Below are 17,604 nucleotides of genomic sequence, written 5' to 3'. Positions count from 1 at the left end.
ATCACAGTTCATTACAGGAGAAGTGTAAATGAACATGGCTGTAGGTGTTCAGCTCCAAGAATAAAAAGTTAGACATTAAAATTCTGTTTGGGAACAAGAAATATGTGACTCATTATTCTTTATCATATACTTATTTATATATTCATTTCTTCCATAAGATGCCCTACCGTGACATTAAAAGCACCCCAAAGCACCCAAAGCACCTGGGTTAGGCACCCGACTCTTGATTTTGGCTCAGGTCATGATCTCCCAGTTCCTGAGTTCAAGACCCTAGTCGGGCTCCGCACTGACAGTCTGCTTGGGATTCACTCTCTTTCCCTCTCTCTCTGCCCCTCCCTCTACAAAATAAATAAACTTTAAAAAAAAGTAGTAACTTATCCCAAATTAAACAATAATCATGAGTAACTCCCAAATAGACAGTCCTTCCGACCAAGGAGACTGAGAGACAGCAAGTGGGAGAAAGCCATCCAAATGTTGCACCAGTTCAAGCTGAAGGACACAGAAGGACAAAGATTTAACCCATTATTTCTAATTTGTAAAATTCCACAATCCATTTCAAGTTTAAAACTCTATCTCTTCTTTTTCCAAAAGTTCTACTTCTACCCTCCACCTCAAGCATTAAGACCATCTTTTATACCCCCCTCCAAATTTGAAAGTAGCTGAGAACTTAAAAAGAATAAACCCAATAGGCACAGAGGGAAAATATGGGTCTCAGAGTTGGTTTGGGATAGGTAAAGAATATTTAAAATATTTGCATAAACTGCTTAACAAAAGTAGAGAATTCCTTTCTTCTTAAAACAATGTAGCACATAATTTTGTCTAACAGACAACCGATTGTTCTCTGATGGTAAAATAATTATGAAAATACCAGGAATTGACAAATGAGCTAGATTGCTTGCTATAATCAATATAGCTACAGTTTGAAAATAAGATGTGGGGTGAGGGGGAAGCAGGGCAGGAAATTTAGAATTTTTGTAGGACATCATGGTTTTTTCAGTCAGTGACTCTTGATAAAGGCCAATTTTGAATTAGTTTAAAAATCAGAGACCAATAGATAGCATTATAGGATGCAATCTTGGAAAACTTCGCAGTAAATATTTTATTAACTCTCTAGATAAAGACAACTTTCAGGAAGGATACTAGTGATGGAACACTTTCTATCGAGTAATAGTTATACTGTACACAACCATGGGTTTATGTCTTTCTTGTCTACTAAATTGAGCTCCTTGAAGGAAAAAATGCTGTCTTCATATCCACCACTCCTATACAAAATGTGACTCAAATGTTCATGTAATTGTTTAATTTACTTACTTTTATCTTGTATGATTATGGAGCATACACTCAAATGAGAGTTTATATTAGAATCACTTTTGAAGCTTTTCATAAAACAGATGCTCAGGAACCATACACAGGCCTACATATGTTGAAAAAGCTCAGCAAGTTGGTACACTATTCCATAACATGATGAGTATATAGAGAACCACCAAAGTCAGGAACAAGGCAAAGATGCCCGTTAGCTCCACTACTGTTCATTCATCTTGGAGCAGAGGTATTAGTGAATTCAATCGTATAAGAGAGAATAAGCAGAAGTATAAGAATCGAAAAAGAAAGAGTAAAACTATATCCAATGACATATGATATATCCGTATACCTAAAACACAGAAGAGAATCAATTCTCATACCAATAAGAAAAAACATTTAATAAGGTAGGAGATATTAAACTAACTATAAAAATCAATAACTTTCACAGACAAATAATCACTTAAAATCTATAATTGAAGTAAAAATATAGTAACAATGAAAAGAGAAATACTTAAGAATAATCTTAACAAAAAAGGTGACGAACCTATCTAGGAAAAAATGTAAATACTCTTGAACCCAGAAAGTAGACCTAAAGAAATGAGATTGTTTTGAGATTGTTTTGAGATAAAACAACTCAACATTATAAAGATGTAAATTCTCTCCAAGTTAATATATAAATTTATTGTGATCCTGATTAATATTAATAAAAATACCTTGAAGTTGTTTGTTTTTGTTTTGATTAATATAGGTTGATTTTAAAGTTCATATGGTAAGATAAACATGCAAGGTAGCTAGAGAAACTCTAAAGAAAATCTAATGAGCGAGGACTAGCCCTATGTGATACAAAACACACTATAAAGTCTCTATAATTTAAAAAATAGGGAGTGGATACATGAATACAGAGACACATGTAACAATACAAGCCCAGAAAGAGATCCAACTACCTGTGGAACTTAGTAAATGATATACAGGTGGCTGTTTAAATGACCGGGGGAATGATGGATTTAAAAAATTATTTTAGAATATTAAACAGAATTTTGGAAGAAGACAAAATTAGACGCGTATCTCACCAATACCAAAGAGAAAACTCTGACTGCATCAGATATCTAATGTAAAAAATATCATATAAGCACAAAACATAGGTGGATTCATTTAAAACATGGGTGGATGGAAAGGCTTTTTAATTTTAACTCAAAATCTGGAAGCATTAATAAGAAATCTTTTACTTCCTATCCTTTATTCCTGAAGGAATCTTTATTCAATAGGAAGCTGAGCAGAGAAAATCAACTTGAGGGGTCTGGGATGAATCTTGCAGCTACAAGGATCAGTACTAGGGTGTCTATGCACACTGAGCAGATGTGTGCCAATCAAGGGCAACATGACTCTCGCTCTCACAGCATGCTTACTTCATACAATTGGGATTCTGCCTTTGATTCCCTACCTGATACTAGACTGAAACTGGAGCCTCTAGCCTGCTTCTCTACTACCCGGCAACCCTGCATAAAATTTACTGCCATCTTCCCATCAGAAGGCCACATCCTATCCCTCAAATCCCCCTACCGTTCGTCATTGATTAAGGACCCATTGTGAAATAATAACCCAAAAGTAGCATCAAATTGACTTCTTCCGGTGTTTACGCTTTCCTGCATATACTGTTTATACTGTGATGTCACATGGGCTCCTTGTATTGCCTGTCGTCTTTATTTGTACTGCACAATCGACCCTCCTCAAGTAACGACTTCGGCCAGAACCAAGCCCAGGGCTTCTTTCAACTTTGTGTTTTGGGCCACTGGCCTGACTTCCCCAGCTTCTCACCCAGCAAAGAAGTCGTTCTTCTCAGGGAACCTTCTTCTGTCTTCCCTCTTCTTGATGTCTAGTCCTTGTTTGGTAGTTAGATAGCTAAACCCATGTCTTTTAGCCTTTAACCACCAAATTGATTTTCACTGCACTGTGGTAGAAATAACAGGGCTTTCCTATATTGGTTCTTCTCTTTCAGGAAAAGACATGCGTAATACTTTTTTTCCCACCTTTTTTTTAATGTTTATTTCTTTTTGAGAGAGAGAGAGAGAGAGAGAGAAGGAGAGAGAGAGACAGAACATGAGCAGTGGAGGGGCAGAGAGAGAGAGGGAGACAAAGAATGTGAAGCAGACTCCAGGCTCAGCTGTCAGCCCAGAGCCCGATGCGGGGCTTAACCTTATAGACCACGAGATCATGACCTGAGCCGAAGTCTGATGCTTAACCAACTAAGCCATCTAGGTGCCCCTTTGCCCATATTTTAGTTAGGTGTCAGTATTTTAGGTCGAGCTTCTTGGATGCAGTTTCTAAGCCAAAAATGTGTATGCAAGTGTTGTATTAAGAAAATATTCACAAGGGAGAATAGTAAAGAAATGAAGCGAAACAAGGAACTAAATAAAGCCAAGTAAATGTTCAGACAAAAGTCCCACACAGGATAGGTTTTAGCATCATCCCACAGGAGAATTCTGGAGGATAAGTGACATCTCTGAATTGTCCTAAGCTGAGAAAAGGAAACTGAGCTTATATTCTTGCACAGAAGAGTCATTAAACAACACCCACATCAGGGTTCATCCATGTGAATGCCAAGCATTTCTAAATCTGTACAAAGAAGTTTCAAAGAGAGTACCTGCTCAAAGGCAGGTGGTTGAAAAGGAGCCACAGGTGCTAGCCATTGAATTCATATAGGCTGGAGACAGAAGGAGATAAGCCAGGGATACGCATTGTCTACCTTACATGTTGAGTAGTTCTGGCCAATAAGTTTTGGAAGGAAATTACTATCACAGGCAAATTTCATTTCCTGTGCCATCCACCAGCATTTTCTTCTCCCATCTTGGCAACCCAGAACCTGCTTGGAAACCGTGGCAACCTTCTTCAGACAAGCCAGTAACCACAAGATGGTAGAGACTTGTCAACCTGTATTCTTGAATTATTGGGAAAGAACCTCCTTCTGATCTGTTGGACACTTATATTAAAATTAGAAATAAACATAGGCTGCGTTTGTTATCATGGTACATCCTCTCGTGTCCTAATACACATATCATTTAGGCATTCTTTTTTCAAAATTTTTGTTGAGAATATGCCATGTGCTCGGCATGTGCTAGAGAATATAAAAACAAATAAGAATTTTTTTTCCAGAGAGCCTATTGTTCCAATAGAGTATAGTTTTTGCTGTAATACACTATGGATCTGTGGGATCCAGAGTGTTATATTAACAATAAATAGGAGACTGCAAATCGGGGAAGGCTTCTTACAGGAGGTTGCATATAAGTTACAACAGTGAGTAGAAAATAGAATACAAAGGGGCTAGGGAATAAAGGCCATTTCATGCAGGTAGAACATGAGATGCAAAGTTCAGATTCATGAGGAACAGGTTACCGTGATGACTCAGTAAATATAACAAAATACAAATAAGTACTTTGATATTGTTTGTTGTAGCTTGGCCTATTAGATTGAAGCACAGACTAGTTAACTGAAAGGAAGACATTTCAAATGATGAGCTAGTTCATGACCTAAGGCAAATTATTATTTTAACTCACCGTGTCCTGTTTATCTATGATGAAAGATGAAGTTACTGATTTACTTCATGGGGATGTTTAATATTTGAAGCTGCTTTGAAAATATCAAGCTCTGGGGCACCTGGGTGGCTCAGTCAGTTGGGCATCCGACTTTGGCTCAGGTCAAGATCTTGCATCCGTGGTTTCGAGCCCCACATTGGGCTCTGTGCTGATGGCTCAGAGCCTGGAGCCTGCCTTGATGTCTATGTCTCCCTCGCTCTCTACCCCTCCCCTGCTCGTGCTCTGTCTCTCTCTATCTCTCAAAAAAATAAAATAAAACATTAAAAAATCTTTTTAAAAAGAAAGAAAATATCAAGCCGTTCTCAAACTTGAAGAACTAGTACAACTTCCTTGGGATCTGTGCTGATGAAAGGCAACATGATTTTTAAATCTTCAGACTAGAATAAATGTAAAGAAGAAAATAATTGTTGGTTCCCTTTCACTATTAATAAAGGACGTTCTGCTGCTATATCTTTAATGATATGAGGCTAAAGAAAATGGTAGAAGTATGATCAATTCACAAGGCTGAAACAATTCCTAGCAGATGGGAAATTTTTCAAAGTGATTATCACTGGAAGGAGTTTCCAGGGAATAAGTACTCCGATGGCCCATTTTTAAATTTAAATGCAGATGGTGATGGTGATGGTGATGGTGATGATGATGATGGTGACGACTAACATCTAATAAACAGATACTATGATCTGAAGCTGTTTGAAGTGCTTTTCCACTTACTATCTTTTTACATTCTCTAGACAATCCTATCCCATAGCTTTATTACTACCCTGTCTTACAAATAAGAAGATGCGGGAAGAGTTTACTAATGTGTCCAGGGCAACTCAATAACCTTGGTGGCTCATGGGTCTAGCAATATTCTTGAGTACTCATCTGTCCCTGAACTCTGTCTCTGTATATCTTCTTAGGACACCCACAATTTCCCTGTGAAATGAGACCTAGAGGTCTCATGGGCAGAACAATGCCTTTAAGTAAAGTATCATCATACTTGGGTCAATACTTTTGTATGTATGACTAGATTAATAAAAAATCATTTTAGTAAGCAAACTGTACGGAAGAATTAATCTGAATTCTTCTTTTTCCTGACCCCTTTTGTTGATAGTATCTAGTTACCCATCTATTTTCCATTTTAGATTCTATCAGTTTCCTAGGGGATTTCTGATTTTTTCTCAGGAACAGCTGCACGTATGCATTTTTGTGGTGAACAACTGCTCCTGAAACTTCTGCCTATATTTGATGCCACTTTCCAGAATTAGCCCATTTTATTAACCAGAGCAGGTTTCTTTTTGCCCATGCTGGAATATGACATGAAGCAATAATACACACAAAAATAATCCCCTAGAAAAATATGGTTTGTTTTCTAAACACCTAAAACATTCACATTCCTGTAGCATATTTTCAGTGTTCTCAACATATTGGTGAAGAGAAATGATCTGATCTACACATTGATTAAGCAATGTTGATATTGCTTAAAGTTTCCCCTTATATATTTTTTTAAAATATTTATTTATTTATTTATTTTGAGAGAGAGAGAGAGAAAGAGAGAGAGGAAGAGAGAAAGAGAGTGAGCAGGAGAGGGCAGAGACAAAGAGAGAGAGAGAGAGAGAGAGAGAGAGAGAGAGAGAGAATCCCAAGCAGGCCTGGCACTGTCAGTGCAGAGCCCAAAATGGGGCTCGATCTCACAAACCACGAGATGATATCCTGAGCCAAAATCAAGAGTCTGATGCTTAAACAACTGAGCCACCCAGGTGCCCTCCCACTTATATTCTAAGAGCACCATTCAGACTACAACATTAAATTTTAAAAGCTAATATGGATCTAAATTCAAGTACATTATAATCGGTGGTATGTGAGTAGTGTAATCTATTTGATCAAACTGAAGAGATAAAAATATGAAAGCAGTTGTGTGTTCACTTCTGAAGTGGGCATGTCCTGTTATTTTTATTTGCAAAGAATACTAGTCAGGCTTTTAATAATCAAGTGATAGACTCACTTACAGGACTGTAATGAAAACAATAGTTAATATTTATTGGGTACTTACTACATGCCTAGCTCTATGCTAATCGTTTGACTTGCATTATCTCATCTAATATTCCCTCACAAATCTGCGACCCATATATATGTCTACTAATTCATACAGTCACTTATAGATGGTAGAACATATATGTATATTTTCCTAACTCTCCACGAATACTATGAAGATTCTTCGAGTCACCTTACATTGACAAGCAGTTTTCCCATTTCCCACTTCCTATGGAAAATACCCTTTGTTTTCTAGGCATTTACTTACTACTTCTGGTGAGTTCTATAGAAAATAATTTTTCGCCTTCCATTTAGCAGATGCTGACAAGAATCAAACATTACAAGAGCGGACAATGAAGAGAGTATAGAGGGGGAAGGAGAGAGTCCAGGGCTCCACATCTCTATCAGCTCAGGTATCAGTTGTCTTTCTCAGCTGAGAACAACCACCAGAAGACAGTATTAAATTAGCGGAGACAAGGGGCGCCTGGGTGGCTCAGTCGGTTCAGCATCTGACTCAGGTCATGATCTCACGGCTCATGAATTCAAGCCCTGCATCGGCCTCTGTTCTGACAGCTCAGAGCCTAGGGCTTGCTTCAAATTCTGTGTTTCCCTCTATCTCTGCCCCTCCCCTGCTCATGCTCTGTCTCTCTATCTCTCTCAAAAATAAATAAACATTGAAAATAATTAAAACAATAAATTAGAGGAGACATGACTAGAAGTAGTAAGAGGGAAAATGGAAAGAGACTTAATTTTGGTTTACAATACTAACATGAACTAAAGACAGACACCTATCTCCGTGTCACACAAGAAAAACTCGAAAGGCCAAATAACCACACAACATCTACCATATACGGGATGGAGCCTGAATCAAATCCGAGTCTGTCTAATTCCAAATCCTTTCTACCATTTTGCTGTTTACAGCAGAGCTGCCTGGATCCACAGTGCTTTGCTATTGCAGTGGCCTGAGGTGAGAAGACTTTCATAGCCCCTTCTCAAAGCAACCTGAATCTAGGTTTTCTGATAATTTTTGAGAGTCATAGTATGCACTGGAAGTAAAAGGAAGAGTTAAGAGAAGTGCTAAGACATGGAGGCAGTAGAGCCTAGTGACTTTGTCTATGGATTCTGGAGCCTAACATTTTGGGATTCAAATTCCTGGTTTACTAATTACTGCCTGTGTTCCCTTGGTCAAGTTACTTAGCTTTTTGTGTGCATAGGTTTCCTCATCTGCCAGATAGGGGCAATAATAATACCTACTTCTTGAAGTTGTTGTTTTTTTGTTTTGTTTTGTTTTTAACATGAAGTAATAACTACTGCAAAGCACATAGAATAATGCCTTTCACACAGCGGGTATTCAATTCATGTTGTAAGACATTTTGATATAAATGGCAAGACACTAATATTATAGTTAAACATAGGGTAGAAACCAAGAGGGCAATGAAGATCAAAAATGTCTAAAGTAGACAAAAATGGCTTAGTGAAGGGGGGGAGAAGAAAGAGAAGAGAAGATGCATAGGGACTTGTAGGCAAGTTGGACAGAAGGAATAAAGTGCAAATGTCAAATAATGACAAGTCAAAGAATACAGTTTAACAATACAGACATTGCCAGGGAGTGAGAAGGAAACCTATCTTGCTTCCTTTCTGGCTGATTGTAGAAGCAGGAAAGCAAGAGCTTCCTATGGGGAGCTGTAAGGGAGGCAAGGACTCTTAGGGAGAGCCTAGAAGAGCCAAGGGAAGTTACGACAAATCAACAGGATTAAACACACATTTGCCCTCAGGGGACTGGGCCATAGAGGTCACACAGAGGATGATGGAAATGAGGGGAAAAGGATTATTGGAAAAGAATTTTGTGGGACAAAATGAGGACAATAAATGTGTGCTGTGAAAGTGGGTGGGGAGAACAAGAATGAGGAAGTCCTGGAGTAGGAGAAAGAAGTAGGACATTCCGTGAGGTGGAAAAGAGTCAACAACTTATTCTCCACGCACTAAGAGACTGAAAGATAAACCAGGTACGTGGCCAAGGTTGAAGAATGAGTGTAGTCAGGTGAAAAACGTACAATCATAGAATTGTGCAGATGAAGAGTTAGAGATAGCTTACCCTAAACTCTTTTTTTTTTTTAAGTTTATTTAGTTTGAGAGAGAGAGACAGACAGAGAGAGGGAGAGAGAGATCAAGGGAGAAGCAGAGAAAGGGAGAGAGAGAGTCCCAAGCAGGCTCCACACTGCCAGCACAGAGCCTGATATGAGGCTGTGCAGAGCCTGATGTAGGGCTGGAACTCATGAACCATGAGATCACAACATGAGCTGAAGTTAGACGCTTAACCAACTGAGCCATCCAGGTACCCCTTACCCTAAACTCTTACCTCATAGACGATCTCCAGCTCTGTTTGACTCAGAAAATCCATACAGAGCATGTATGTCTCCATCCATGCAGTCATGGCTCCATCCATGCTGCACATGGAGTGGTTAGGACATAGAAATCCTTTTCACACTTTTGGGTAGATGCAAATTCAGGGTGAGAATGGGCTATTCGCAATTTATTAAGCCGGCTGGGTTTTCTAATGGCTAATCTATTAATTTCAAGGTTTCTGACAAGGGTATGATTTTAGACCAACCTTGTTTAAGGAAGTGAAAACATTAGCTTTCCAGACCTTTGAACAATTAACAGTCATATTTAAATTTGAATAAGTGACCCAGATTTTTCTTTAAAGTATTATTTATTTAAGTAGTCTCTACACCTGAGGTGCCAGGGTGGCTCAGTTGGTTAAGCGCCCAACTCTAGATTTCAGCTCAGGTCATGATCTCAGAGTTAGTAAGTTTGAGCCCAAGTCGGGCTCTGTGCTCTCTCTCCTCTCTCTTTGCCCCTCCATAACCCCCTGCCTCCGCCAAATAAATAAGTAAATAGATAGATAGGTAGATAAACAAATAAATAATAGTTTAAGTAATCTTTACACCCAACCTGGGGTTTGAACTCACAGCCCTGACATCAAAAGTCGCATGCTCTTCCAACGAGCCAGCCAGGTGCCCCATTTGACCCGGATTTTGACACTGATCCTGATATACATACAGTAGAAGCCTTTAGCCCTCAGTATGGCTGTAAGTGAAGCAGGAAATCAAATAGGTTATTAATAGAAGAGTTGGGCTAAATAGACTGTTGTTCCAGAAAGTTATAAGACTTTTTTTTAAGTAATCTCCATGCCCACTATGGAACTTGAACTCACGACTCTGAGATCAAGAGTTGCATGCTTTACCAACTGAGCCAGCCAGGTGCCTTAACATAAGACATTCCAAATTGTTTTGGGATTACTTACATGTGTTCACATATTAAATATATTTTCCCAAAGACTCATTAAAAAAAATATATATATATAGCTAATGCATATCAACATATTTAACTTCTAGGACTCTTGTAGCTTCCTTAAGAAATATTACCCTTTTCTTCTTTGGCAAAATTTCCAAATCTATACAGACATTAACTTTCAGAAGTAAAGGACTTCTGTGTACATCTAAATATTGAGGCATTAAAAAAAAAATCTCAGACTGATAGAATCAATTTCATATTGTATTTTGAACTGAATTGAAATCTCAACTCTAGGTGGCAGCTTACTCCATCACTTCCTTAACGTTCATTTAACAAGCAGTAGATTCATTCACAGTTTTTCCATGAATGTATAATTTTGTGTAAAAATTAGTCCCTGGCTCACAGTAGCTGTTAAAAATAGATTTGATTTTAGGAAGAAAATCATGGCTTGAGATGCAGGTTTTCCTTATAGCTTGTCATTCGCGGTTTCATTAAGTTGATGGGATGAAGCAAAAAAGAATAAAGATGAATGTTTTAACCAATTTTTTCTTTGAGGAATATAATCCTCTCCTGGCAACAGTTTCATGTCAAGGTTGTATTTTTATCATGCGGAATAGAATTCTGTATTAATAATTTTTTCCTGAACACACTAATTTTCAAAAATATGAAGGATGTCCAAAACTCCAGGTTCTCTGGGATTGTTTAATGATATTGATTTAACTGAAGAAAAAATATCCAAAAAAGAAAAAAGCAAAATGACTCATATCTTCGTTTCTTTGCATCTCATTGACAGAAAATAGCCAAAGCTAGAGTTTAATTAGGTTGTCAAGGACCAAAATACTCAGGCTGACTGATTAAAAACAATGCCCTCCTCCAACCCACTTACTCACAAAACACATCTGTATGAGGTGTTTTGTGCTGTTTTTATATTTGTAAGGGCCCCAGCAATGGGTTGTGCAGAATAGCTCCAGGCACTTACCACCCAAATGACTTGCTACACTTCACAGTTGTTTCATTTTTAGTCCCAGCAAGAGAAAAATGAGTAAGGAATTAAACTTGATCCTAAAATTAGGTTTTCTTTAAAATGGGGATAATAGCAATACCTACTTCTCTATGGTGTAGTAAGCATGAAATAAGATCATGTTTATACACAGTGACTGGCACTTGACATTCTGAATGTATATATTGGTTATTCTTGTTCTTACTATTCTCGTTTTTGTGAGTTTATTAATTAATTTATTTTTAGTAAATGCTACACCCACATGGGGCTCAAACTCACCACCCTAAGATCAAAAATCATATGCTCTTCTGACTGATAAATGTTATCAGCTAGAATCTCAAAGAGACTGGTCAATGTGACAAACTCATAAAGAGATTTTATTTAGGCTCTCCTGGGCCTAGCCCTGTCTCCATACTCTTTTATGTGTAAAAGGAACATTAAAAAAAGCCATATGGCATGGGCGTAGGGGGTGAGGATATTAGTCACTGAAGTGAGAAAATGAACAATTTCCAAAATGTGTCTAATTGTTTATAAAAACGAATATAAAATTATATTTGGCAAAACTTGGAATGGTTTCTGCATTTCTTCTGATATATATATATATATATATATATATATATGCGTGTATATATGTGTATATATATATATGCGTGTATATATGTGTATATATATATATATCTGCACATATATATATCTACACATGTATATGTATATATGTATGTGTATATATACATATACATGTGTAGATATATATATGTGCAGATATATATATATTGCATATATATTTACAATATGTGTGGATGGAGAAAGAGGTATGCATTGTAATGTCATCACCATCTGCACTCCCATTTTATTGAATGATATTCTTCCTAAAACTTGTGCTCATCACTTCATTTTTTCTCGTTGAATAGAACTTATTAGTATCCATAATGAGCTACCTGGATAGCTGAGAAATGTAGTCTTTATTCTGAGTGATTATGTACTCAGTTAAAAAACCAGTGTTCTATTAAAAACCACAAGTAAAAGTGACACTATTTTATTTAAAAATTAGGAAGAGGGGTGCCTGAGTGGCTCCGTCAGTTGAGCGTCTGACTTCAGCTCAGGTCATGATCTCGCAGTTGATGGGTTTGAGCCCCGCATTGGGCTCTGTGCAGATAGCTCAGAGCCTGGAGCCTGCTTTAGATTCTGTGTCTCCCTCTCTCTCTGCCCCTCCCCCACTCACACTCTGTCTCTCAAAAATGAATTAATGTTATCAAAATATTTTTTAAAAATTTAAAAAAACTAGGAAGAAATGTCATGGATTATTATACCCTATTTACCCAATTTGGGCCAATGTGATTCTGATAAGTTAGATTTGAATGCATACTAAAAATTAAAAAGTCAGAAACCTCCAAGTAGGAGGTATAAAAGCTCTGCTAGGAATTTGATACACAACAAATTTCATAACTGCCACATTTTCCTGAGGTGTCTGTGAAGTTTTCTGAAGCTAGTTTATAAGAGCCTCTTGGACTCCTTAAGTTGTTCTCTATGCCTCACTTTTACTTCCTAAGAAACTCTGAGAATCACAGACTTGTTTTTCAATCAAGAAAAAAATCAGTTTACATGTGAGAAGAAAAAATTTGTTAAGCACAGACTCATTTGGAAGCAAGAAAGTGTTTCTTTTTGAAAAAAGGCAATTGACTGTATACTCAGTTGACTCAGATGGGTCCATTGCTGCAGAGTGGAGAAAAAGGAGATAAATAAGGACATGGGATTTTAAAAAGAACTGCACTACATGTAGAGACATTTCTGGAACTCAGTCAGACGGCAGCCTGGTACTCAAAGTTCTGGGAGGTGAATCTTGGTTCACAAAGCTGGGAAGAATAAAGCCCACAAGATATAAGTGAGTACCTAAGCACCCACAAACCTGTTGACTAAACACATTTCTCTTGTAATCTTCGAATTTCCTCTTATCATTAAAATTTTTAGTCAGTTTTTCTTTCACAAAGATTACATAAGGAGTTTTATTTTGTTTTGTTTTGTTTGTGTGAGCGAGCCAATAATACATTTAGAGCAGAATATCAATTCAAAATTTTTTGGCTGATCTAAATTTTTTATTCACATGGCCCCCTTCGCTTGGCCAGAATTTCTTTTTACCACCCTACCGAGGTTCTATTTTTGTACCCAAAAGCAGAATGCCTCACCTTAAAGAAGAATCTTGCATTGGCTACAAGTTGCACAGATAGAACTGGATTTAAATGATCATCATCTCATATGAGGAAGTGATAGGAGAAACAGAGACCTCTTTCTCAAAGCACAGGAAACAGAATTTACTTTTAAAAAAAAATTCATTGTCAAAAAGTTACCAGATCAAGTTTGGACTCCTAGGCCCATTTTAATGTTCCTGATTCTCTAAACTGCATCATGGCCAACTCTCATATACAAAGAGGAAATGAACACTTTCCTTCTTGTCCAAAGTATCTAACTCAAGGATATTAGCCTTCAAAGAGACACAAACTCTGAGCTATAAAGCAACCCCTCCAAAGTGTAGTTCTGCCCAGATTTATGCCATGTGCTACCATTTAGAAAATCCAGGTGCTGTATGTAGCTAAGTTTTCTGAGGAATTTTCCACTTAACAGTGTTCTACATGGGCAACTTTTAATTTTTAAAAGCCCATTTAACTTTCAGCGTCACTAAACTTTAATACTGTAGTATTAGTCAGACTTACGGGAATTGCAAAAATGGAGACCTGGTTTTCTTTCTCCTGTTTCCTTGGAAACAGGCAAAATTTTGAAATAAAAAGCTTCCCAATTCCTTTTAGTATCTTTTTTTTTTTTTTCCCACTATCTCCTCCTGGTCCATTCAGATTCATGGTGTCTTCTTCCTGTACTAAGTGCCCCTTGGAGGATTCCTCTGAGACCTATTTTATTCTCCAGAGCACTCACTGTTCCCATTTACCTTGCTCCCCTCCCCAAGTCCAAACTCAAATTTCTTCCCCCACAGCTTTCCTTTAGGGATTATGAGAAAAGCAATCTGTTTGTCTCCCCACAGCCTTCCCTTGGGTACTACAAGGAAAGAATTTGTTTGAATCTTGTGTCAGTGATTAAGTTTCTTTAGTCTCAGGTTATTTACATTATTAAAGGAAAATGTTTGTTACCTAATCATAATAACTAATTGGAAATATTTCATTTAGGACAACAAAGTGAAATGAAATGTACAGTTCTTAGTATAAAATGGAGTTAAACTGAGTGACTTTTAATATTCCCTTTAACCCTGACATACTTTAATTTTATGAGTAAATAAGGGTTGTATAAAGAAAAGATCTTTTTGGCCACAGGCCTTTTTCCTCCCACAGCCAGTCTATCCTAGGCTTAGTTCAATTGCATTCCTTGGAACCAATTTGGACTTCAGGCTGGAAACATGTAAGAAGCGCTAGACTGTCGTTTGTCCAATGGAAATATAACATGAGTCACATAAGTAATTTTGAATGTTCTAGTACCTAATTTTAAAAAGTAAAACAAAATGCAAAATTAAGTTTATTAATATATTACTTAACCTAACATACCCAAAATATTAGCATTCTGACATGTAATCAACATAAAAATTATTGATGAATATTTTACATTATTATTTTCATAGTCTTTGAAATCCAGTGTGTATTTTATTCTCATAGAACATCTTGACTCAGAATAGTGACATTTCATGTGCTTTATAGCCACATGTAGCTAGTGCCTACCATATTGGAGAGTATAGTTTTAGACCACAAATCTCTACATATTATGATTGTCTAGGGACCTTTTTAAAAGCCCTGATGTCCAAGCCAAACCCCAGACTTGTTAAAGTACAATCTATTGGGATTGAACCTGGCCTCAGTATTGTTTTAAGCTACCCAGGTGATTACAATGGGCAGTTAAGGTTAGGAATACTTTAGTGTTTCTCAACTTTGACTTAGGATACTTGCATGGTTTTTGTGTTACATATCAATGCCCAGTCTTCACCCTCAGAGATTCTGATTTTAATTGGTTTAGATTGGGTACTAGGTGAAGATATTTGTTTCGATTACCGCCAAATGATTATAATGTGCTAGCCACGTAGAGAAGTAGTAACATTCTGCAATTCAGCTCTCTTCTCCATGTTCTGCCTGGTCAGCTAGTAATAGGCTTCTATCTTACTGCCAAGACCCACCTCCCAAACTGTACCCAGAGCCTTATACTTGGATCCCTGTTTTTGTTTTCTTATCTAGGTCCCTAGTGGGGATGCCAGTGGGGTATTAACCCACAGAGTATTCCATTTTTCAAAGGTCTGTAGTTACTTGCCTTATCAGTTTTTCTCTTAGGCACTAGAACTCTCCCATAAGACCCACCAGTGAATGTGTTACCTACTGACAGATTTCCCCCGCACTAGCACTAGTTGTCTGCCCACTGGGAGTCCCAGATATTATCTTTCCCTGAATTATATATCATTATGCTTGGTTGCCCATCGGACAAACAAGTCAAAATAGATTTTCCCTTTACAGAGGTTGGACTCTACTACCACCTACTGCCTATCTCTAGTCACTCTAGGTGACACAGACATTCTTAGCCTTCAACTGGATTTGTCGCCTCAGCATATGCCCCACTGCAGTATTATATTGAGATTATCTATTCTCCCCTTCTGCCCCATTCTGATGCAGTCAGATCTCATCAAACACCTTGAGAAAGAGTATCTTCATGATAGGCACACATCTTCAGTCCTCCCTTCCTGGAAACCCACACTAGAATAAATTCCCTTAATATTGTTGATGACCTTTACAGTTTCTTCCCCTACTTGTAGTTTTATGCCAAACTTCACGTGAGATCCTATGCTTCTCAAGTCTGCAATTTTTCCTATAAACCACATCTTAGGTACTGCTATTGCCATCCACACACTTACCCTAAGCTAGGAGCTTTTGGAATGCCCTTGGCACCCTCATTCCCCACCTCCAGTTGATTGCCATATTCTTTTTGATTCTACCAACTTTCTTCACATCATAACATTTCTCCACTGCACTTACCTTTCTAAAACACATTGAAAAAGCACACATTTGCTTAAAACTTTCCAGCTCCCATGTGCCTTACAAAAGTAAGTACGAATACCTAAGCATGGCACATAGCAATAAAATTAATATATGCTATTGCCAGGATTGTGTTAAGAACGTCCCATTTTTCAGTCTGTCCTCAGTCTTTGTTTTCAGCCTTATCTCACTACACTGCTGCCTTGTATTTTCCATCCAATTACCCAAAACATGCACTGTGCATTTATGTACTTTTCCCACTTTTGCAATTCCTTCTGCCTGGAGTATACTTCCTCCCATTCTTTGCCTGGAAAACCCCTATTTGTCTTCAGAATTCTGAAATTTGACATTCTTCTTCTATGGACCTTCAGCACTTTGCATTGACTTATGTTACCAGCACTTACTACATTATGAATTATTTTTATCTGTCTACACAGTTAGGATGTGAGCAGAAATTTCTTATTCATCTCTATGTTCCCATCCCTAGCACGTTAGATGTTCAGTAAATGTTAGATATAGTTATTACATAAAACAATCATAGCTTCATTTATATGGAACTGTGTGAATCCTTTTATTTTCACCCACTTGGGAAGTTAATTGTTGATATGCATTCTGAGACCATTTAATAGGAAAATTTATGAACACTTTAGTCCCAGTTTCTTTTTTCGTACTTTTTTTCTTGTCATAAGCATCTTTACCCAATCATCCAGTGCTGTCCATTGTCTCAGAGGAAGATATGATAGAATCTGGAATAAAAAGCCAATACTGATATCTGAAAATTTATGTCAAAAACCAATGATGGGTCAAACACTTTGATTTACAAGAGCCAAACAATTTGAAGGAGAAAAATATTTTAGGCTCCAAAAAGTCAGAGCTTGGAGAACTGAAAAAAAGTTTGTACCAGGGTTTTTAAAACTTTTTTTGATGGTAGTTCACAGAAATTAATATTTTTACATCTTGATCCAGTATACAACACACACACACACACACACACACAAATAAAACAGAAGTTTTACAAAACAATACTTACATCTATGATATGATAGAGTAGCATTTTCTATTATGTTTGACTCTATTTAATGTTAACAAAAATAGATTTTATAACCTATTAATGAATTGCAATTTATACCTTGAAAATCTATGGTTTACGCTATAAATCATAAAATGGGAAGAATTTACTCTTCAATGTCTGGGCATCTTTCTCACCACTAGGAAAAGAGATAACATTTTAGCTAGCTGTCAAGAAGAAGGTGAGAGGAAGATGACTAAGATTTAGATCCTGCCTTAGCTAGAAAATTCAAACAGATTGAAGAGGAATTCAAGAAAAATAGCAAAGAAGAACACAGACTCCTTAAAGAAATTCTGCAAGAACCCTGCTGCTATGGGACTT

The sequence above is a fragment of the Herpailurus yagouaroundi genome, unplaced genomic scaffold (genome assembly GCF_014898765.1).
Source record: "Herpailurus yagouaroundi ecotype Mexico unplaced genomic scaffold, PumYag 100, whole genome shotgun sequence".
Classification (NCBI taxonomy): Eukaryota; Metazoa; Chordata; class Mammalia; order Carnivora; family Felidae; genus Herpailurus; species Herpailurus yagouaroundi.
This window is presented reverse-complemented; position numbering follows the sequence as displayed.